This window comes from Crocuta crocuta, unplaced genomic scaffold (assembly GCF_008692635.1).
Source record: "Crocuta crocuta isolate KB4526 unplaced genomic scaffold, BGI_CrCroc_1.0 scaffold39, whole genome shotgun sequence".
NCBI classification, from domain to species: domain Eukaryota; kingdom Metazoa; phylum Chordata; class Mammalia; order Carnivora; family Hyaenidae; genus Crocuta; species Crocuta crocuta.
The window spans coordinates 5258651-5281231 of record NW_027533334.1 but is presented as its reverse complement, the minus strand read 5'-3'; the positions used below and the strand labels follow the sequence as shown (position 1 = coordinate 5281231).

At 41.0% G+C, this 22581-nt stretch overlaps 1 protein-coding gene and 1 long non-coding RNA gene across 2 annotated transcripts in view; both read right to left on the bottom strand.

Moving 5' to 3' along the window:
* The window catches only part of ZNF706 (zinc finger protein 706), a 239429-nt gene that overhangs the window by 92443 nt on the left and 124405 nt on the right, over window positions 1–22581 (bottom strand). The gene's annotated exons all lie outside the window — the stretch shown is intronic.
* Window positions 1148–22581, bottom strand: part of LOC144218389 (uncharacterized) — a 145012-nt gene continuing 123578 nt past the window's right edge. The window contains exon 4 of the long non-coding RNA XR_013331145.1: window positions 1148–1291. This is a non-coding gene — a long non-coding RNA (uncharacterized LOC144218389). The remainder of the gene's footprint in view (window positions 1292–22581) is intronic.

Genomic DNA, 22581 nt, shown 5'->3' with positions numbered 1-22581 from the left:
TTTTTCTCCCTCATTTAAAATTTTTACCTACACTCTAATTGCTCCCTCTGAGAGGCCTACTTCTATTTGGAGGCATTTAAAAAATGGAAGTCCTGGGGCACCTGGGTGGCTGAGTGGGTTAAGTGTCTGACTCTTGGTTTCAGCTCAGGTGATGATCTCAGAGTTTTGTGAGTTCAAGCACCACATCAGGCTCTGTACTGACAGCACAGCATCTGCTCAGGATCCTCTCTCTCCCTCTCTCTCTCCCCCTCCCCTGACATTGTTTCTGTCTCAAAATAAATAAGTTAAAAAAAAAAACAACTGAAGTCCTTCCAATATTTCTGGGACAAGAGGAGCAAAGTTGGGCTCTTGAGTCAGACTTCCTGGGGCCACATCTTAAAAACAAATTGTGGGCATATTACTTACCCTCTCTAGGTCTCTGTTTTCTCATCTGTAAAACGGGCATAATAATGGTACTTACTACCTGATAGGATTGTGAGGATTAAGTGACCTACTACACATCAAGTGATTACAAGTGCCTAACACAGAGTCAAAGACTCACAAATGCTCACTTCATCAGTTTGCATCTCATACTTGGGTCAGAGTCTGTCCCCAGGAGCACACCGGGCTCCTGACCCCCCCCCCTTTTTTTAACGTTTTTAAAATTAAGCTTATTTGTAACTTAAACACATAGATCTGAGGAGGGGCAGAGAGAGAAAGGGAGGTGGAAAATCCCAAGCAGGCTCCAAGCTGTCAACACAGGGCGCAATGCAGGGCTCGAACTCACAAACTATGAGATCATGGCCTGAACTGAAACCAACGCTAACCGACTCAGCCACCCAGACGCCCCACCCACGTCCTGATTCTTGCATCAGGAGCCCACCCTTGTGTGGCTTCCATGCCTTTGTGCGGATATTCCCAGGCATTTTTACATCTCCTCTTGCCACTCAAACCCAACACAGGGATCACCTCCTCCGTGAAGACACCTCGCTCCCCACACTACCCTCCATCACACCCCGGCTCACCCTGGAGAGCACACCATCTGCTGTCATGGTCTGGGCCTTACTCACATCCCTGTTACCGAGCCCACGGCACTGGTGGGTAACAGCACCTTCACAGGCCTGAGACAGAGTGGGCACTCAGTAAATGTTTGCTCACCTGAACCAAATTGAGCTGAGAAGATTCAAATCCAACTTGCAGCTTCAGGGTGTCAAAGATGCTGCCTTGGGCACGTAAGGTGGGAGCCGGGGACATGCAGACTCAATCAACAGCCTTCCACAACACTCCTGGCTTCCTTAGGGCCTCCATAGGCCTGCAGGTGAAATAACAGGATCAGTAAGAACAAGATCACGTGGAGATGGTGAATACAAGTGTAAATGCCGAACATGGGATGGGGTGAGTTCGAGGCTGGGGTAAAGGAGGCTGAGACTTGGATTTGAAGAGAAGGTGGAGGGCGAGGCAGGCAGTGTGGGCATGGCAATGCCAGCGAGATTCCAGAATAAGGGCCTTTGAGAACCCCGACATTCCCAGAGGGAGGAGCACACACCCTGCGCAGGTCCACAGCCTCCAGACGAAGCCAGGCGAGGGTAGGGCTTCAAAGAATCAGAAGGGGAAGACTACCATACTCTGTTGGGCAAGGGACCTTCATGATACAGGTCTTGTTCTGCTAGTTTTTAGGTGCTTTTAATATGACCTTTTAATAATCACTTATACAATGAATAGCCAGGAAGGAAGCAAGACGTAGAAGAAAAATGATGAGCTATGGACTCAAATGGACACCTGGGCTTGAAACCTAGATCCACTATCTGCTAGTTCTGTGACTTTGGCCTGTTCCTTACCTGCTATAAGCCTCTGTTTCTTGAGCTGTGGACTGGGGATGACACACACTTCATTTTGGGGCAAGGTCGCTTTTACAAAGGTAAAATTTACATACAACAAAAACTTACCAATTTTAAGTGTTCAATTTGATGAGTTGTGTTTTATATATATAATTGTGTAACCACCACTGCAGTAAAAATATGGAACATAATCACCTTAAAAAGTTTCTTCTGGGGCACCTGGCTGGCTCACTCAGAAGAGCCATGAGAGTCCTGACCTTGGGATTATGAGTTTGAGTCCCACGTTGGGTGTAGTGGTTACTTAAAAAAATAATTAGGGGCACCTGGTGGCTCAGTTGGTTAAGCATCTGACTTTGGCTCAGGTCATGATCTCAAGGTCCGTGAGTTGGAGCCCTGTATCAGGCTCTGTGCTGACAGCTCAGAGCCTGGAACCTGCTTCTGATTCTGTGGCACCCTGTCTCTCTGCCCCTCCCCAACTCGTGCTCTGTGCCTGTCTTTCTCTCAAAAATAAACATTTAAAAATATGAATAACTAACTAACTAAGGTGCACCTGGATGGCTCAATCAGTTAAGTAGCCAACTATGGGTTTCAACTTTGGCTTGGGTCATGATCTCACAGTTTGTGAGTTGGAGCCCTGCCTAGGGCTCCGTGCCAACAGTGCTGAGCCTGCTTGGGATATTCTCTCTCTCTCTCTCTCTCTCTCTCTCTCTCTCTCTCTCTCCTGGACTTTCTCTCCTCATTCCCCTTAGCAGTCAATACTCCCCTTCCACCTCAGCCACTGGAAGCCAGTGATCTGTTTCCTATTATTACAATTTTACCATTTCCAGAACTTCATACACATGGAAACATACAGTTACAATCTTTATGTCTACTCTTTTTTCCCCCAACTTTGCATAATGCTTTTGAAATTCACCCATGTTGTTGCTATTATCAAGAGTTCCTTCCTGGCTGGTCCGAGTATGGTGTTGTTTATAATTAACTGTCACAACCAGTTACAGGTTTCTTTTTCTTCTCCCCTCCCACTGCCTCAGTTGACTAAACCTGAAGTAAAAATAAAATAAAATGGTTCATTCCTTTTTATTGCTAAGTAGTTTTCTGTTTTTTTAAAATGTTTTATTTATTTCTAGGAGAGAGAGAGAGACAGCATGAGCAGGGGAGGGTCAGAGAGAGAGGGAGTCACAGACTGAAACAGGCTCCAGGCTCTGAGCTGGCTGTCAGCACAGAGCCCGATGCGGGGCTCGAACCCACGAACCGCGAGATCATGACCTAAGCCAAAGTCAGACACTTAACCAACTAAGCCACCCAGGCGCCCCAGTAGTTTTCTGTTTTATAAATATTCTGTAATATATTTGTCTGTTTACAAGTTGATGCACATTCAATTCCAGTGTGTGGCCATTATGAATAAAGCTAGTATAGGCGTTTGTATATAGGTCTTTGGGCAAAGCACCTGAGGGTAAAAGTGCTGGCCATATGGCAGGTGTATGTTTAACTTCATAGAAAATGGTCAATCTGTTCTCCAAAATGGTGATACCAGTTTACATTCTCACCAGCAACATATGAGAGTGCCAGTTGCTCCACATCACCAACATTTGGTGTTATCTGCTTTTTAAAATTTTAGCCATTCTAATGTGTTTGGAGTAGTAACTTTTTGTAGTTTTGGCATGTTTTTCTGGTAATACTTTATGTGCTTGGTGGCCATTTATGTATCTTCTTTGGTATAGTGTCTGTTCAAATATTGTTGCCTATTTTTTTTTATATTGACTAGTTCCTTTTCTTAATATTGAGTGGTAAAACTGTTTTATTTATATTCTGGATACAGTTTTTTATCAGATACATGATTTGCAAATATTTTCTCCCATTCTGTGTTCTGTCTTTTCATTTTTAAACAATGTGTTTTGAAGAATTGAAGTTGTTAATTTTGATGAAGTCTAATTTATTATTGATCTCTTCTATAGTTCATGTTTCTTATGTCCAAGGTAAGAAATCTTTCTCCAACCCAGGTCACTAAAATTTTTCCTGTGTTCTCTTCTGAAAGCTTTGAAGCTTTTCTTACCCTTAGGTCATAGGATCCATTCAGGGTTAATTTTTATATGTAGTGTATGATAAGGGTCAATACTCATTTTTCTTTTCTTCTTTTACATATGGGTAGCCAACTATTTCAGCCCCGTTTGTGGAAAAGATTCTTCTTTCCCCATTGAATTGCTTTGGCTTCTTTGCCAGAAACCAAATGGCCATGCATGTATAAGACTATTTCTGAATTCTCTAGTCTGTTTTAGGATCTATATACCTATCTACATCAATACCACTTTCAATCATAGCTGTAGATTTATAACACACCTTGAAATCAGCTAATGTAACTCAAATATTCTTCTGTTTTAAAATTGCTTTGCATAGGCTCACTCCTTTGCATTTTCATACATACTCTAGAACAAGCTTGTCAATTTCCACAAAAGCCTACTAGGATTTTGACTGAAATTTTGTTGAATTAATATATCAAAATTTGGGGATAATTGACATTTTAACAATGTTAAATCTTCTGACCCATGAACATGGTATATCTATCCTTCTTTAATTTCTCTCAAAAATGGTTTGTGATTTTCAGTGTACATGACTTGTACATGTTTTATAAAATTTAGAACAAAGAATTTAATATTTTAATGTTATTTGCATATAGCATTTTTAATAATTTTAGTTATGATTTTATTTAGTAATGTAAATAATTTTTCTATATTCTTTTGTATACTGTGATCTTGCTAAATTCACTTTTTAACTAGTAACTTTTTTCTAGATTCCTAAGAACTTTCTGCATCAAAAATTATGTCTTCTGTGAATAAAGACTGTTGCTTCATTTCCAATCTGTATGTCATTTCTTTTTTTTCTTTTTTTTCTTTTTTTTTGCCTTATTGAACTGACTGGCATCTGAAATACAAGGTTGAATAGCAGTGATAAAAAATATCCTTGATCTCTTTCCAATCTTAGATTTACAGTGTTTCACCATTAAGTATGATTTGCTAGATTTCTTCATAGATGTTTATTATTAGATTGAGGAGATTTTCTTATACTTTTAGTTTTTTTAAGTTTTGAAAAATCATGAATCGGTGTTGTATTTTGTCAAATTATTTTAATTCATCTATTGGTAGGATCCTATGGGTTTTCATTTTTAGTCAGTTATTCTGGTAAATTGCATTGATTTCTTTTTGGAATAAACTCTACTTGGTTATGATGTATTTTCTTTCTTTTGTATATTGCTAGATTTGTTTTGCTAAGCATTTTTGCATCTATGTTCATTAGAGATTTGTCTATATTTTTCTTTACTTGCAATGTCTGTGGTTTGGTATCAGCTTTGTCTTATTTATGAAATTCATTGAGTTCCATCTTGGATTTCCCCACTGTGGCCTGAAGACTTTCTTGAAGCAGTACACTGGGGCAATTATAGGACTCACCTTGTTTGTTTCCAGTTTCTCAGGGATCACTATCCTTCATTGCCTAATGACAGCTGTTTTTTCAGGTGAAAGACTAAATACAATCTCTGTTGCTCCATCTTGGCCAAAAGTAAAGTCCTCTAGGTGCTTTTAAGATTTTCTCTTTATCACTGGATTTCAATAGTTTGATTATTATGTACCTTGGTGTGGTTTCCTTGTTTCTTCTACCTGAGGTTGTTGGGATTCTTAGATTTGTGGTTTTATAGTTTTCAGAAAATTTGGAAAATGTTTTCAGCTATTATTTTTCCATTTTTTCTGTTTCCCTTTCTGTATTAGTTTTGTAGAGCTACCATAACAAGTACCACAGACTGTGTGGCTTAAATAACAGAAATTTATTTTCCCACAGTTTGGGAGGCTAAAAGTCTAAGATCATGGTGTTGGCAGGGTTGTTTTCTTCTGAGACCTCTCACCTTGGTTTGTAAATGAATGTCTTCTCCCTGAATCTTCATGTAGTTTTCTCTATATGCATGTCTGTGTCCAAAATTTCTCTTCTTCTGTAAGGACACCAGTCATATTGGAGTATGGCTCACCCTAATGACCTCATTTTAACTTAATTACTCTTTAAAGAAACTATCTCTAAATAATGTCACATTCTGAGGTGCTGGGGATAAGGCTTGAACATATAAATTGGGGAGGGTGGACATAATTCTCTCTCTTCTTTTGGAACTTCAATTTATAGGTCAATTTATATTGCTTTACAGATTACTGATACTCTGTTCTTAGACTCTTTGTTTTTCAAGTTTTATTCCTCTCTCTTTTTCATTTTGTATGGTTTCAATTGTTCCGTTTTCAAATATTTTTTTCTTCCATGTCTGATCTGCTAATCTCACCTAGTGTATTTTTATTTTCACACTATGCATTTTTTTTACATTAGAAATCCCCTTTGAGTGGCACCTGGGTGGTTCAGTTGGTTAAGCATCTGACTCCTGATCTCAGCTCAGGTCACGATCTCACGGTTGGTGAGTTCCAGCCCCCTCTTGGGCTCCGCAGAGCCTGCTTGGGATTCCCTCTGTCCCTCTCTCTCTGCCCCTTCCCCACTCACATGCACACTTGATGCCTCTCTCTCTCTCAAAATAAATAAATTCACTTAAAAAATTCCATTTGGATCTTTTTTGTATCTCTCATCTCTCTCCTTGTTATGTTCATGTTTTCCTCTAACTTTTTAAACATGGATTTTATTTTTAATAGCTCATGTACCACTCATATCTGTTAATTCAGTTCTATCATCTATGCTATTTCTGTTTATGTTTCACTTAATAGTTGTTCTTTTTTTTTCTCGTTATGGGTTGTATTTTCCTTCTTTCCATGCCTGGTAACTTATTTTTAAGTTCGTGGATCTATAATCTCTTTCTTTTCTTAAAAGTTTATTTACTTATTTTGAGATAGATAGGGAAGGGAGGAGGGCAGAGAGGGAGAGAGAAAGAATCCCCCAAGCAGGCTCTGTACTGTCAGCGCAAAGCCCAATGCAGGGCTTGAACCCATGAACCACAGGATCATGATCTAAGCTGAAATGAAGAGTTGACCACTTTACTGACTGAGTCATCCAGGCTCCCTGAGCCTGGTAATTTATTAGATGCTGGATTTTGAGAATTTTAGATTCTTAGATACTGGATATATTGAGATATTCTTTAAATATTGTTGGGCTTTGTTCTGGGATGCAGTTAAATCACTTGGGAACAGTTTAATCCTTTTAAAACTTGATTTAGGATTAATTAGGAAGGGGTGGTTAGAATAGTCTTTAATCTAGAATTTATTTGACCCCACTATGGAGGAACACCCTATGATAACTACCTAGTGTTCCATGTACTTGGAGTTTTTCTCAATTGGGCTAGTGTACATGAGCTAATCTAGTCAACTAATCTAGTCACCTAGGATTTGTTAGAATTCTTGGAATTATTCCATCTACCCTATTCCAATGATTTCCCCCACTTCTCATTGGTTTCCTTACATGCATGTGGAGATCAGTGCAACACAACCAAAGATATAAGAAGATCCGTCTGAAGAACTTTGAAGTGTTCTCTCTCTGTCTCTCTCTCTATCTGTGTCTTCTCCAGCATTATCTCTGTAAATTTTATCCATTTTTGCCTCCCTGTACTCTGAATTCAGTCTTCTCAACTCAGTATGACTTCTAGACTCTATTTGGGGCCATCTTTACTGCATTGCAGCCTGTAAACTTATTCTAAGTCCCAAACTAGAATACTCAAAAGACTCACTCCTTTGTTTACACTCTCTCAGTGATAACTGCCCTGTAGTACCTATTGTTTAATGGCTAAAAGACATCGTTTCATATATTTTGTCCATTTACCTAGTTGCTTAAGGTAAGAGGGTGAATCTGGCCCCTGGACAGAAGCAAAAATCCTCATAATTTTAAAATTTGTATTAAACCTGGTAGTATGTTGGGGGTGTGGATCACCTAGCATAGTACTTGGCACTTGAATAGAGATAAGCTCCTCCCCTTCTCCTCATTTTGAAATGGTACAGGAACAACCTGGGCCATTTGAGATGGTACAGGAAATGAATGGTTAGAAGAACAGTCAGCCTTTGTACTTTAGAAATATTCTTCGATTCCAGAAGCATTTATTGAGCACCTATTGATGTGAGTTGCTATTCTAAAGCAAAAGTTTTGTCCACAACAGTGATTTCAGAGATGTTGGCATTCTCCTGCACAAGACTCTGCTTAGGTTCCCTTTTATGAGAAATTAAGGTTTGATGATGAAGTAGAGTACTTCCTGGTGAGATTTACCGCTAAAGACTTTGTCAGAATAGATTTCTTCTAATGATTAGGTCCTTCAGTAAAATGTATCTTCTACATTTCTAATTACAATTGACCAGGGAAATATTGCCCTAACCAATTATTGTGGAGGTTGAAGCCTACATTGCCATAATTTGGTGCTTGTCTTTCTTGCCTCCCTGAATTCTTCTTCTTGTCCAGAAGGTCTGCTTGTGTCTTTATGATCCCAACTTTCAGTGAGTAATGCTGTTAAACTCTGTACTTGAATTGCCTCCTGCACACAGTGAGAATAATAACAATGCCTGTTTCACAGGATCCTCTCTGTTGGGAGGATTCAGTGACTTCATATGTGTAAAGAACTATGGACTGTACCTGGCACACTGTGAACCTTCAATTAATGTTTGCTACAATTATTCTTATTATTGCTGCATTTTGTTTTGTTAATTATTATTTTTATATTACTCAGTGACAGCAGGACATACTATAGAGGATCTGAATTTTAACTGGACTGTGATTTCCTTCAAAGGAGGGTCCATTTAGTTTACCATTGTATCCCTACTGTCCACCTAGCCCATAGGAGCACTATGGTGAGATGGTTAAGATTAAGGGTCAACCAACTTTTCTGTAAAGGACAGATAGTAAATATTTTAGGCTTTATGGGACATGGTCTCTCTACCTTTGTGGCATAAAAGTAGCCATAGTCAATACAAATGGGCCTGGTTATATTCCAGTAAAATTGTATTTTCAGGGGTACTTGGGTGGCTCAGTCGTTAAGCATCTGACTTTGGCTCAGGTCGTTTCATGAGTTCGAGTTCCACAGTGGGTAAGCTCCAGCCCCAGATCAGGTGTGCTCGAGGCCTGCCTCTCTCTCACTCCCATTCCCCCATCCACATCTCTCCTGGGATTCCCTCTCTCTCTCTCTGCCCCTCACTCACTTTTGCCCTCTCTTTCACTCTCAAAAAAATTGTATTTTCAAAAACAGACAGTGGAACAAATTTGGCCCATGGGCCATAGCTTGCCAACCCCTGGTTAAAAGTATTACTCTACAAATCACACTGCCTGGACTCAAATCTCAGCTCTGCTACTAACCTTGTGACTTTGAATTAAACCTTACTCAACCTTCGAGAACAAACTCAAGTCCTCTTCCTGTGGGGATTCCCTCCTGATGGCCCAGCCTTATGCCACCTCATCCCCTTCCTCTTTATGGCAGTTCATTTGACATTATACTCTAGTGGCCTTGGGTTCTCCAGAGCACTTTTTACTATCTAACTTGTCCCCACATACGTTCTCTGTTTACCTCTTCATCAGGTCTCTCCTGCAGTAGAACATAAGCTCCTGCGTGCACCTGGGTGGCTCAGTCAGTTAAGCATCTGACTTCAGCTCGTTTCATGATCTCATGGTTCACAAGTTTGAGCCCCAAGTTGGGCTCTGTGCTGACAGCTCAGAGCCTGGATCCTGCTTTGGATTCTGTGTCTCCCTCTCTCTCTGCCACTCCCCCACTCATGCTCTGTCTCTCTCTTTCTCAAAAATAAATAAACATTAAAAAAAAAAAGAATGTAAGCTCCTTACCATTAGTTCTCCAGCACCCAGGATGGTGCATGGCATGTAGCAGGCACCTAACACAATATCTTGTTTATTGAATGAATAAATGAACGTTTTATATTGTTGGACCCTTTTGTTTTTATCATTTAATTTTTCTCTTTTTTGCTTTATTTCCCCAAATAGAGCCATAGTTTCTTGAAGACACCTCTCCAATCATCAATTCAGGATTATCATGAAGATTAAGTGAAATTACGTACATAAGCATCTAACCCCGAGTTTGGTGTATACAGATGCTCAAAAATGCCAACTGCTTGTTTACTAGTTCATACTTTCTTCTATTCACTTAATAAAGGTTCACTTGCCAGCCACCATGAAAGGATTTGAAAGGCAAGGTCTGCAGGCAAGTATGAAATCTAAGACACTCACTGAGGTATATCATCAGTGGAACTGCATGAAATTGCCATATTTTAAACTCTGCAGTTCTGCAGGGAAGTGGTGGTATTTTTGCCACAGCCCACATCAAAGTCCAGATGGAGTGAGGGAGGGATGGAAATGGAGTCCCATAACCCCCAGGAACTCTTAAGATTGCATCTCCTAAGTAGTATGGTCCATCTGTTTCTGTAACTTCCTTAGCAACTTAACAAGTAAATCCTTAAATAGTAACTGCCAGCAATATTTCAGGGTGGTTTTTTTTTTGTTGTTGTTGTTTTTTTATTTCTTATTAGGTACAAGAACCATGAAGGTAGCCCCTTATAAACCATCTGCTATGAGAGATGTCCATTGAGCTGCTCTTCTAGACCCATATGCCCTTTCAGTCTGTCTCTAAGGGGACGTCTCTACTCACAAATTCTGCATTGGACAACCATTGTTTCTACCAATCCAGCATTTGATATCCCTTCCTGAGGCAGCAACTCCCTGGTGTCCCCTGGGACCCTTCCCCCTCTCAGACTAATGGTTAGGATGAGGATGGTATCCCTTGGATAATTACTTAGTTAGCAAATCATTCTGGGAAGCACACATCTTATTCATTCATTCATTGAGAGAGAGAGAGAGAGCAGGGGAGGGAGGGATGGAGGGAGAGAGAGAGAAAGCGGGGGAGAAATACAGAGAATCCCAAACAGGCTCCCAACTGTCAGCGTGGAACCTGTCGTGAGGCTTGATCTCATGAACCATGAGATTATGACCTGAGTCAAAACCAAGAGTCAGACACTTAAATGACTGAGCCATCCAGGCACTGAGAAGCACATATCTTTTTTTTTTTTTTTTCTAAGTATGTAAAAATAATGCTTGTTCTTGCAACTTTGATCTCCTGGGTGGTTCTGTCTTTGAAGATATTTTTTTAAGTACAGAGATAATGTGATTTGATTAGAAATGTGTTGGTCAGACCTGGAAATGTGATGAGTGTGTTCACACATCAAATCAATTTCTAATCTCAGATGATGTTTTTCAAATCAGGTCTTTTTGGTTTTATTTTATTGTTATTTTAAATATGTCTAAGTTTTATCACCACCAGACTAGTCAGTGCTGTTTATCATTCAAACTCCCAGTAGCTGGAATCCAAACCTCAGAAAATGTGCATCCTTACATTGTTGACCATCATGAAATGACATCAGCATATGGGAATAGGAGGCTTCGCGTTCTTCATCTTGGTTCGTGGGCTCCATCAGCAAGTTCCCAGCACCTGCGAAGCCCAGATCTGACAATCATAGATATTTTCAGATTTTTCAGTCCTGATTTCTAAAATATCCTTTTGTCTCCAACCACATCTAGTTGACCAGCTGTCTCGATTTTTGGATTGGGAACCAAAATCACTGTAAGGATAGAGTGCTTGCTTTCATCACCCAAATTCTTGGCTCCTTCACTCCACTTACTCTACTCCTTGTCCCTCTTGTTCTTCCTGCATCTGGAATATGAGTCTTTGACATTTAGCCATTCCTTTGGCAAACTGTGATTGTCTTTTCTCTTGATGATTATTGTAGCAGACAATGTCATGCTTCTTGATCCTCTTGGACACCCTAAAAATATTTTTTTTATTATTGTTTAAGGACCCAAAGACAAAGCACTGGAAGCACTCAGGAGTTCCCCTCCCATCCTCCATAGTCTCAAGACCATGAGCCACTGACTATCTGTATGAGGAGCATGAACACCCAGCTCAGGTTGGGACAACTGTCAGGAACTCCTTATGCCCATGGTTCCCCTGAGGCTGAGGTTGAAGCTGAGCCTTGGAGAGTCTTCTGCCTGAGATATCCCCCTTGCTTTGTGTTACAGGTTGAATTATGCCTCCCCTGCACCCACCATCCAGTTCACATATTAAAGTTCTGACCTCCAGGACCTTAGAATGTGACCTTATTCAGACATACAGTAGCTACAGATTTGATTAAGATGAGGTTATACTGGAGGAGGGTGGGCCCCAATCCAGTGTGATTTGCATCCTTGTAAAAAGTGGAGGTTTGGACACAAAGACATACACATATGCAGAATGCCAAAGGAATGTGAGGGCAGAGATTGGGGTGAAGCATCTACAAGCCAAGGAAGACCAAAGATTGCTGGCAAACTACCAGAAGCTGTGAGAGAGTCATGGAACAGATTCTCCCTCACAGTCCCCAGAAGGAACCAACCTGCCAAGACCTTGGGCTTCCAGCCTCTGGAAATATGAGATAATACATCTCTGTTGCACAAGTCACCCAGATGGCAGCACTTTGCTATGGCAGCCCTGGGAAACCAATGCCCTTGGCTTCCTACCTTTTCCTGTCCTACTTGCCACTCCCTTACAGGTGTCTTCTGGGAGCACGTCCATGATCAAACCACTTGCACATGAATTCTCATCTCAGGGTCTGCTTCCTGGGAACCTTGTACAGATATCAGGTGTTATATATCTCTCACCAGCCTGGATCTCTCCTGAGCTAGACAGCAGATCCTACTGCCTACTGGGCACCTGCACCTGGTCATTCCTCAGATATTAAACTCTGTGACAAAATCAGACTCACCACTTATGAAGTCCATGTGCTCCCCAACCATACTCCTCTAAAATATGATGGCACCATCAAGTTTGAAATGGCTCATGTCAGAAATTTGAAAACTACCTTTGCCCACTTTTCTCTCTCACTCTCTTAGAGCTCATCATTGTCCAAAGTCTGTCAGATTCCCCCTCATTTCCCAAGTCTCTCCTCCCCCTTCCATCCCTCCCTGTTACTGCCTTCGCTGGTCCTTCATTTATCTCTCTTGGATGATTACACTAGTCTTCTCATCCCTGGTCTTCCCTCTTTTGTCCCCCATACCACTGCCAGAATGCTTCCATGACACACCCCAATGATGTTACTCCTTTTCTTAACACGTGTCAATGTCTCTCTATCACCAAGACATGAGATACAAATTCCTTGACATGGTGACCTTAGCTCCTGCCCCACATAGCGTCTTCCTCAAGGGCCTCACCAAACTGCCGGGAATTCCTTGGGTATGTATGCCAGTGCTCTCCTGCCTCCTGTTATAACCCTTTAAGTCTAGAACCGCCCCCCCCCCCACACCTTTATCCCATGACTGGCTAATTCTCACTCATGCTCCAATCTCTTCTGAAGCTTGCCCTGCTCGGTAGAGCCTCCCAGCCACTCCACCTGCCAACTCTGCTGTGCCCTGACCATCTTGGCCGCACTCCAAGATGTTACCCATCATTCTGGATTGTAATTGTTCATCATTCTCACTAGACTGTGAGTTCCATGAGGAGCAAAGGAGAGAACACAGCCAGAGCCAGAGCCAGAGCCAGAGTGAGGGAGCTGGGCAGAGCCTGGAGGAAGCTTTTCCAAACCTGCTTTGTTATCATACCAGCAGTGTCTTCTTTGATACCATGTTCCTGGACACTGAAAAGCCAAAATTATCCTCATCTCCATCCCTGCTCTCCTCTCTTCTATTGGCACCACCCTTTGCCTGGGACAAGCAGACAATCATGCCTGCTACTTTGGTGACAATGGAAAGACAAGTTCCTTCTAAGGCTTTAGGGGCTGGTGGTCGTCTTGAGTAAATGAGGAGGGTAAAATCAGAACTCAGAAGGTGAGATTAAGCTCATCTTTAGGCACATAGCCTTTTTGTTTTCCACCTCTTGTCTATTGCTTTAACACCAAGGTCTCCATTGTTAAAGAAATGAGAACCCGTTTAGACTTTGAGATTAGAATACAGGTAATGAGCATCCTCAATGCACTACTTGTATAATATGCATTTTATTTTATCTTTACTGAGTTTACATTGCAAAGTTTGTGCTCTGTGATTCATTGATTTGATAAGCATTTACTGAGCACCTACTATGTGCCAGGCACTGGGCTGGATTCTGGGGATACAGAATTGACTAAGAAATGGTGTCTTTCCATTGGAAGACACCCATCCACTAAAGAGCACCGCGTGGCTGTCAGATGGCCAGGCGTTCCCCAGTCTTTCTCCTTCCTTTCTTCAAGGGAAGAGTTTCCTCAGCCCTTGTGCGCACCTGGGGCAGATAGTGAGAGAGAGGCCAGGACTCTGAGAGGACAGTAGGAAAGAGTGACGGTGGTGGTAGATAGAGTGGGAATGGAGGTAGTTCTCAGGAGCAGAGAGGAAGGAAACTTTGCAGCCATAACATGTGACCCAGAGCTCAGGAATAAATATTGGATTTTTGTTAATGCTTTTTCTAGGTCTATTGAGATGATTATATGGCTTTTCCTTATTAATTTCTTAATATAGTGAATTATGTTGATTGATTTTTGGATATTAAACCCATCTTTCACATCTGGGATAAACCCCATTTGGTCATGATTTATATATTGTTGGATCTGAGTGGTTAAACTTTTATTTAGAATTTTTACAACTGTATTTATGATAGATTTTAATCTATAGTGTTTTTCTTTTCTTTCCTCTTTCTTTTCTTTCTTTCTTTCTTTCTTTCTTTCTTTCTTTCTTTCTTTCTTTCTTTCTTTCTTCCTCTTTTTTCTCTGTAGTTTTCTTACAAAGTCTTTGTCTATTTTTGGAATCAGGGTAATATTGGCTTCATAAAATGAGTTGGGAAGACTTAGATCTTGGATTTCCTGAAAGATTTGATGTTGATTTGGTATCATTTCTTCCTTAAGTGTTTGTGTGATAGAATTCACTAATGCATCTAGGCCAGGAAGTTTCTTTGTAGGAAGATTTTTAACTACATATTTAATTTCTTTAGTGGATTTAGGGTTATTCAGGTTCTCTATGTCTTCTTGAGTGTGTCTTGTTAGTTTGTATTTTTTCAGGGAATTTGTCCGTTGCATCTAAGTTGTCAAGTTTTTTGACATAAAATTGTTCGTATTATCCCATTATTATTTTTTACATTATCTGCAGGATCTGTAGCAATGCTACCTCTCTCATTCCTGATGTTGGTAATTTGTGATTTTTCTCTTTTCCTTCTGATCAGTTTGGCTAGAGATTTATCAATTTCATTGATCTACTCAATGCTTCTGGTTTCATCAATTTTTCTCTATTGTTTTTCTAGATTTTTTTCTTTCATTAATTTTTATTCTTATCTTTATTATTATTTTCTCCTTCACCTTTCTATGGATTTCACTTGCTTTTCTTTTTCTGGTTTCTTGAAATGAAAGCTGAAGTCCTTTCTTTGAGACCTTTCTTCTTTCTGAATATTTGGTGGAATGAGATTCCTTTCAAGTATTTCTTTAGCAGAATCCCACACATTTTGTGTTTTCATTTTCATTAAGTTCTATTTTGCCTTTTGATTTCTTCCTGGACTCATGGGTTAGTCAAAGTATATTATTTTGTTTCCACATCCCTGGGATTTTATAAATCTTTTTAATTACTGATTTCTAATTTAATTTCATTATGGTCAGGAAACATAATTTGTATGGCTTGAATCTTTTTATACTCGAGTCTCATTTTGTTGACCAGAATATGGTCTATTCTGGAAAATGTTCCATGAGCACTGGAAAAGAATGTCTATTCTGCTGTTGTTGGTGTACTATAAATGTCAGGTCAAGTAGGTTGCTAGTGTTCAAACTTTCTATATCGTTACTGGTTTGCTGACTCGCTGTCCTATCAGTTATTGAGAGGGACAAATTGAAATCTCAGACTGTAATTACGGATTTATTACTCCTTAAAGTTCAGTCAGTTTTGGCTTTGTGCATTTTGAATCTCTATTAATAGGTACATAAGCATTTAGGATTTTTACATCCTCTTGATGACCTGACCCCTTTGTTATTAAGAAAAATTCCTGGTAATATTCTTTGCTCTGAAATATAATCTAATATTAATATAGCTACACAGCTTTTTTTTTTTTTATTGGTATTGGTATGGTCTAGCTTTCCCCATAGTTCTATCCCATCTGTGACTATCTATTTTAAGTGTATTTATGAAAGGCCCTATATAGTTGGGTCTTCCCTTCCGATGCAATCTGACAGTCTCTGCACTTACTTAGACAATTTACATGTAACACGATTATTGATATAGGTTTATTTAAATTGACCATCTTACTGTTTCTTCTCTAAGTTTTACCACTTGTTTTTCTCTCTTTTATCTTTTCCTGCCTTCTTTTGGACTCGTTATATACTTTATTATTTTTTTTTAATTTTATTGTTTAGAGAGAGAGAGAGAGCATGAGTTGGGGAGAGGGATGGGGTAGGGAGAGAGAGAGAGAGATGGAGAGGGACAGGGAGAGGGAGAGGGAGAGAGAGAGAGAGAGAGAGAGAGAGAGAGAATCTTAAACAGGCTCCAGGCTCAGCACAGAGGCTGATGTGGGCTCGATCCCACAACTCTGGGATCAGGACCTGAGCTGAAATCAAGAGTTGGATGCTCACTGAGCCACTCAGGTGCCCCTGGATTCCTTAGATATTTTTAGTGATTCCATTTATGTCCTTTATTCGCTGATTAACTATGATTCTTTGTTTTCTTTTGTTAGTGGTTGTGTTAGGAATTAGAGTATATATTTAATTTATCAGTCTCTCTTCCAGTGATACAATACCACTTCACATATAGTACACAGACCTTCCAATAGTGTATTTTCATTTCTCCCCTCCAGACCTTTATGGATCTAGCACAAGCCTGGGAAGTGATTCTTTACTTCAAATTTATTATTTATTATAATACTGCTATTAATATGACAATAGCTAATATATACTGAGCACTTTACAAGTATTAGCTCATTCTCATTTGGGAACTTATTTCATCCAAGTAATCTCAGAATGGCATCTTCCCTGTTACAAAATATCTTTATATAAACAATATTTCTGAGCACTCACTCTGGGCTCAGCACTGTTCCAGCTGATGCAATTGCATGCATTGCCTTATTTAACCTTAGTGAGAACCCTGCAAGGAAGGTAGAAGGAATTTGGGTAGCTTGTTCAAGACTGGCATCTGAGCCTATGAGTTTGACTCCAGTATCTACCTTCTTAACTGGTACACTATTAATAGGGACTATATTGATGTGTTAAGTTAAAATAAATAATTATAATACTTTTAGTAGGAGCACCTCATGTCAGGATAACAGATAAAGATAACTAGGAAGTTATCTTGGCTCTCTGAAAACAACATTTTTGTTTTGAAAATCCACATACTAATCCCCTCTTTGAGGCTTGCTGGTTTTAACGGCTCATGGAGCCCATGCCTTCAGATCTCTTTAACTATCTGTTTCTTCAGATCAAGGTCTTGGCATCACTTTAAAAATAAAATATATGTTTTTAAGAGTATAATCTTATTTCACTGAATTTTATTTTTTTGATACATTTTCAGTAAAAATCATTGTCCAAGAACCATGAAATTTAAAAAGAAAGGCCAAAATCTATTCTACCATCTGAGTTTTCCTTTTAGTTTAGAGTCTTGTATGGGACTTATACTTCAAAATTGTATTTCTTTTAAGAGAGTTCTAGAGGAACTATGATGGATGGGTGCATAGTTAGCAAAATGATTGTTTCTTGAATAAAAGAAGGCTAAATTAACATATACTAAAGTACTTGTGCTATGAACCATATAAATGCTATTTATTCTTCAGGACTACACACTGCAGTAGGTATTCTTATTTCCATTTTACAGATGAAGGAACTGAGGCTCAGGTTTACACAGCTAATACACGGGAGAGGGGAACTGCGAAACCAGGCCTGTCTTCAGCACAAGCCAGGCATTCTCTAGTTCCGCTTATCACCAGATAGTGACTCCATTATTATTTTCTTTCTATAGTTCTCATTTATTAACTGTAAGGGCTAAAGTAAATTAAAAAATAAATAACTTGTGGCTTCTTATTTTACACGGAAGCATATTTCCGAAGAAGTCAAGAAAGGAAGAGGAATCTGAAGTTTGCCTGGGTGAGGGTGGAAAATACCATAGTCTTTTTTGGGTTGGGACATGAGTTGCTGTAATCTGTATGCACTTTAAGGGTGGCATAGCTGTTAACATTCTGCACATATTTTTTTTTTTTTTCAAGTTTTAGTAAAGTTTATTTAGAGTGCCCCCAACTACACAGGGACACACAAAAATATTTTCTCTACACAAAGTTTTCTCTACAACAAATTTCACATCTACTGACTTATATAATTTTTTTTTTCTCTATGTGTTGGGATCCTTGAAAGAAAACAAACAAACAAAACTGCCTTTGCTTTCTGTCTCCACAGCCTAGAATAGTACTTGGCACACAGTACTATGCTTTATAAACATAGTCCGAACTTATTCTTATTTTTCCAATGTAAACATTTTATAATTTTAACTTTAAAAAGAAGTTCAAATCAACAGAAAAGGTGCATAAATAGTACATTGAAAACCCCTATACTCTTCATCAAAGTTCTTCAACTTAGTCACATTTATTTTCTCCCTTCTCTCCTTCTCTTATTGTCTATATAAGTACATACAAATACATACTTTTTTCCCTGAACCATTCAAAGTTAAGTTATAGACACTGTGACAATTCAACTTTGAATCCTTAAGCATGCATATCTTAAGAAAAAGAACACTTTCTTATATGACCTTGGTAAGGTTATCAAATTCAAAAATTTAACCTTGACACAATCTCATCTAGTACATAATAAAAGTTGCCCTATTGTTCCAATAATGTCCTTTATTGAAATGCTTTATATTTATTTTTCAGATTAAGAATCTAATCCAGATCACACACGAAATTTAGGTGACATATCTCTTGTTTTCTTCAATCTGAAGTTGTTTCTCATCCTTTGTCTTTCATGATATGTTTCTTGGTTCCATGGATATGTGGCCCAGGAACTGACAATCAGAGAACTCCATGTAGTTCATCCCATTGGCCACTGCACACCAGGTCCCCTCACGCCAACTGGTCCTGGGGGGAGCTGAGCACACAAACTGCTTCTTTGTGCTGGTTCCTTGAGGCTACACTTCAGAGCGGTGGCGCGCCTGCCGCCATTGTAGCTCCCGGGCGGCTGGGGACCCTGAAAGAGCCGCGCAGACACCGGGCGTCCGCGCCCCTGGCTGGCTGGAACTCCAGAGGGAAGGCAGAGAACTAAAAACTGGATTATTAGCCTGTGAGTTCGTGTTTCGGGTGACGAGCCATAGAGGGACCCGGTTTTCCTCACTCCCTCTGCACATATTTTTTATGCGCACAATTTCACTGTTTTTGTTTTGGTCAGCAGGTGGCAATATTGTGTCACAAGGAACATTTAATGTTCTTAAGCGGTGAGGTAAACAGAGACTTTACTTTCATGTCAATAGCTGTCTTTTACAATAAAATGATGGGTTATGATTTGATCTCATGAATCCTATTTCTTCCCATGAAGAAGGCAACACAAATATTTCAGGCAGCTTCTTTGAAGGGCGTGCATCGACGTCAGGTTGCTTGCCCTGGGACCTCAGTGAGGAATGGGAACAGCATTCTTACACTCTTGCTGTAGAGCCACTGGACTCTGATGGTGACCTCTCAACTCCTGAAAGCAGGTGCAAGTCACAGGGTTCAGAGTCACTTAATAGAAAGGCTGGTTCCTCAAGTGGCAATGGAGATTATAGCAACATCTCATTTCATTAGAGATTCCCCAGTCCAGTAATTTCAGTTGTTACGATACCATTCTAAAAGTGAATCAGGGTGGAAGAGGAGATCATTTACACCAACAAAATGGTTGCAGAGTGGATGCAGAGAGACAAATTCAGGTTAACTTATGCCCGACAGAGACACCGAGCTCCTATTAGAAGCTGTTTAGTCTTAATTCAGACAGAATTCAAATCTGGCTATTTAGTTTTCAGGTACACAGCAGAGTTGGAAGAGGGAGCAATTGCTGGGGGGCAGGTGCAAAGACAGACTCAAGTTCATCAGTCAGGCCTGGGGTCAGAAAGACAAAAAGAACAGAAGCTGAAACTTGAAGGCCTGGGCTGGGACAGACAGCCCCCAAGGTGTCACTTCACCACGCTCAGCCCAGTGATAAAGGCCCGAGCCATCCATCTGGGCAAGAGTTGTATCTGCAATGCTCTGTTTCATAAGGCAAGGAAGTGTGTAATGAGATAGAGTTGAAGAGATTCCTATCAAAGTGGGGAAAGAGAAAAAAATGGTTTGCTGCAAAGAGCAGTTGCTGTGGCCAGGAAAATGAACTCCTCACCCAGGGAGAGGCAGTGTGAGCCCTTGGGCTCTGCAGGCAGACAGACCCGGGCATGGATCGCAGCCGAGGCATGTTAAGGGAGCACCAGCAGGCCATTCAAGCTTCCTAAGCCTTGGTTTCCTCGTCCATAAAATGGGGATTAGAGGGTTTCAGGGAACATGCCAGTGCTTAGCCCAAGCCAGCATGTGTCAACCCCAGCTATCATTTTTTATGCCAGGTAAGCTGAAGTGTCAATGTGTGGTCATGACCTCCACCTCTCTTGGGATCTCTAGGAGCACAGCCACAACTTGGATTGCACTTTTCCTGCACACGTGTTGGCCTGGGTCCTGCAAGTGGGCCAGGGTTCTGGCTGTAGCCTACGGGACACTGTTCTCTGTGTTTACTACAAAGCGTGGACACTGGTCCCACCCTACCTGTATACCTGTGAATCCCTAGCCACATGTCACTCTGTCCCCTGCACTTTTGGCCACTCTCAGTGCTGCTTCCACCTTATGCCTAGACACTGTCAGTCCATCCCCCCATTGAGGTCCTCATTATAGTGACACTCTCTTTCAACTTCTGGCATTGGCTCAGCAAAGCCCATGTTGCCAGACTGAGCCCGGCCTTGTGGACAGCACTGACCTCAGGATGAGTCCCTAACTGGCTGGTCCCTGTCCCTTACGTAAAATTCACAGTAAAATTCACATCCTTCCTATCACCCCTCTTCGCTTCTCCCAGGAAAGCACTTTTAGCACCTGGTGGCTTTGATGACAGCTCAGGGTTCCCACACTCCATTACAAAGTCGAGCCCTGGGTGTGCCTGGTCCTCAGACATACTCCATATTAGTTTCTTGTGGCTGCTGTTACAAAGGACTGCAAACTGGGTGGCCCAAGTTAACAGAAATTTATTCTTTCACAGTTCTGGAGGCCAGAGGTCTGCAATCAAGAGGTCGGCAAGGCCGTGCTCCCTCTGAAGGCTCAAGAGGAGAATTGTCCCTTGCCTCTTCCAGCTTTCCGGGGCTCCATACATTCCTTAGCTTGTGGCTGCATCACTCCAGTCTCTGCCCCGACCTGCACATGGCTGTCTACACTTCTGTGTCTTCTCCTCTTGTGTCTCTTATACAGACATGTGTCACCGGATATAGGGCCCATCACAGTAGCACAGGATGACTTCATCTCCAGATCCTTAATGACATCCGCAAGACCCTTTTTCCAAATAAGGTCACATTTGCAGGTACCATATCTTTTGGGGGCCACCATTCCACCCAGTACATACCCCCATGCCTTGATGGTCACTGAAGGTGGAGAGAGCAGTGGAGGATGGCTCTGGAATCTTTAGTTTGGGTTTCCCCAGGCTCTTATGTGAGTCCATTTGAGATACCTACTCACCTTGCCCCTCTTTCTTTTTTCTTTTATAGTTTATTGTCAAGTTGGTTTCCATATAACACCCAGTGCTCATCCCAACAAGTGCACTCCTCCATGCCCATCACTCCCCTTCCCCTCTCCCCCAAACCCATCAACCCTCAGTTTGTTCTCAGTATTTAAGAGTCTCTTATGGTTTGCCTCCCTCTCTCTCCTTAACTATTTTTTCCCCTTCCCCTCCACTATGGTCTTTTGTTAAGTTTCTCCTGATCCACATATGAGTGAAAACTTATAGTATCTGTCTTTCTCTGCCTGATTTACTTCACTTAGCATAACACCCTTGAGTTCCATCCATGTTGCTACAAATGGCCAGATTTCATTCTTTCTCATTGCCATGTAGTATTCCATTGTATAGATAAACCACATCTTCTTGATCCATTCGTCCGTTGATGGACACTTAGGCTCCTTCCATGATTTGGCTATTGTTGAGAGTGCTGCTATGAACATTGGGGTACATGTGCCCCTATGCAGCAGAACTCCTGTATCCCTTGGGTAAATTCTTAGCTGTGCTATTGCTGGGCCATAGGGGAATTCTAGTGTTCATTTCTTGAGGAACCTCCACACAAGAGAGGCTGCACCAGGTTACATTCCCACCAACAGTGTAGGAGGGTGCCCGTTTCTCCACATCCTCACCAGCATCCATAGTCTCCTAATTTGTTCACTTTAGCCACTCTGACCGGCGTGAGGTGGTATCTCCCCATTACCCTCTTTCTTCTCAGTTCCAATGGCTTCCTCCGATCCAGGCCATATTCATGCATGCTAAGAATGGATTGGAAAGATCTTCAGCATTTCCAGAGCTGCCCATAGGAGACACTGAGGTCCCCACCCTTATGCCACATAGTTTTCCCAAAGCAAGGCCCTGTGAGTTCCACTGGGAGAAGCCCAGCACCCCTCAACACTCTTTCATTCAGTCCATGAACCCAGCTGCATCCCTGGTAATCTTCCTTGGGCATTGACATCACTCGGTGAGTGTCCCAACTGCAGCCTCACCATGCTCTGTGTATTAAATCATCTCCACCTACTGAAAGTCCTCAGCACCGAAAGTATACCCATCACACACACACACACACACAC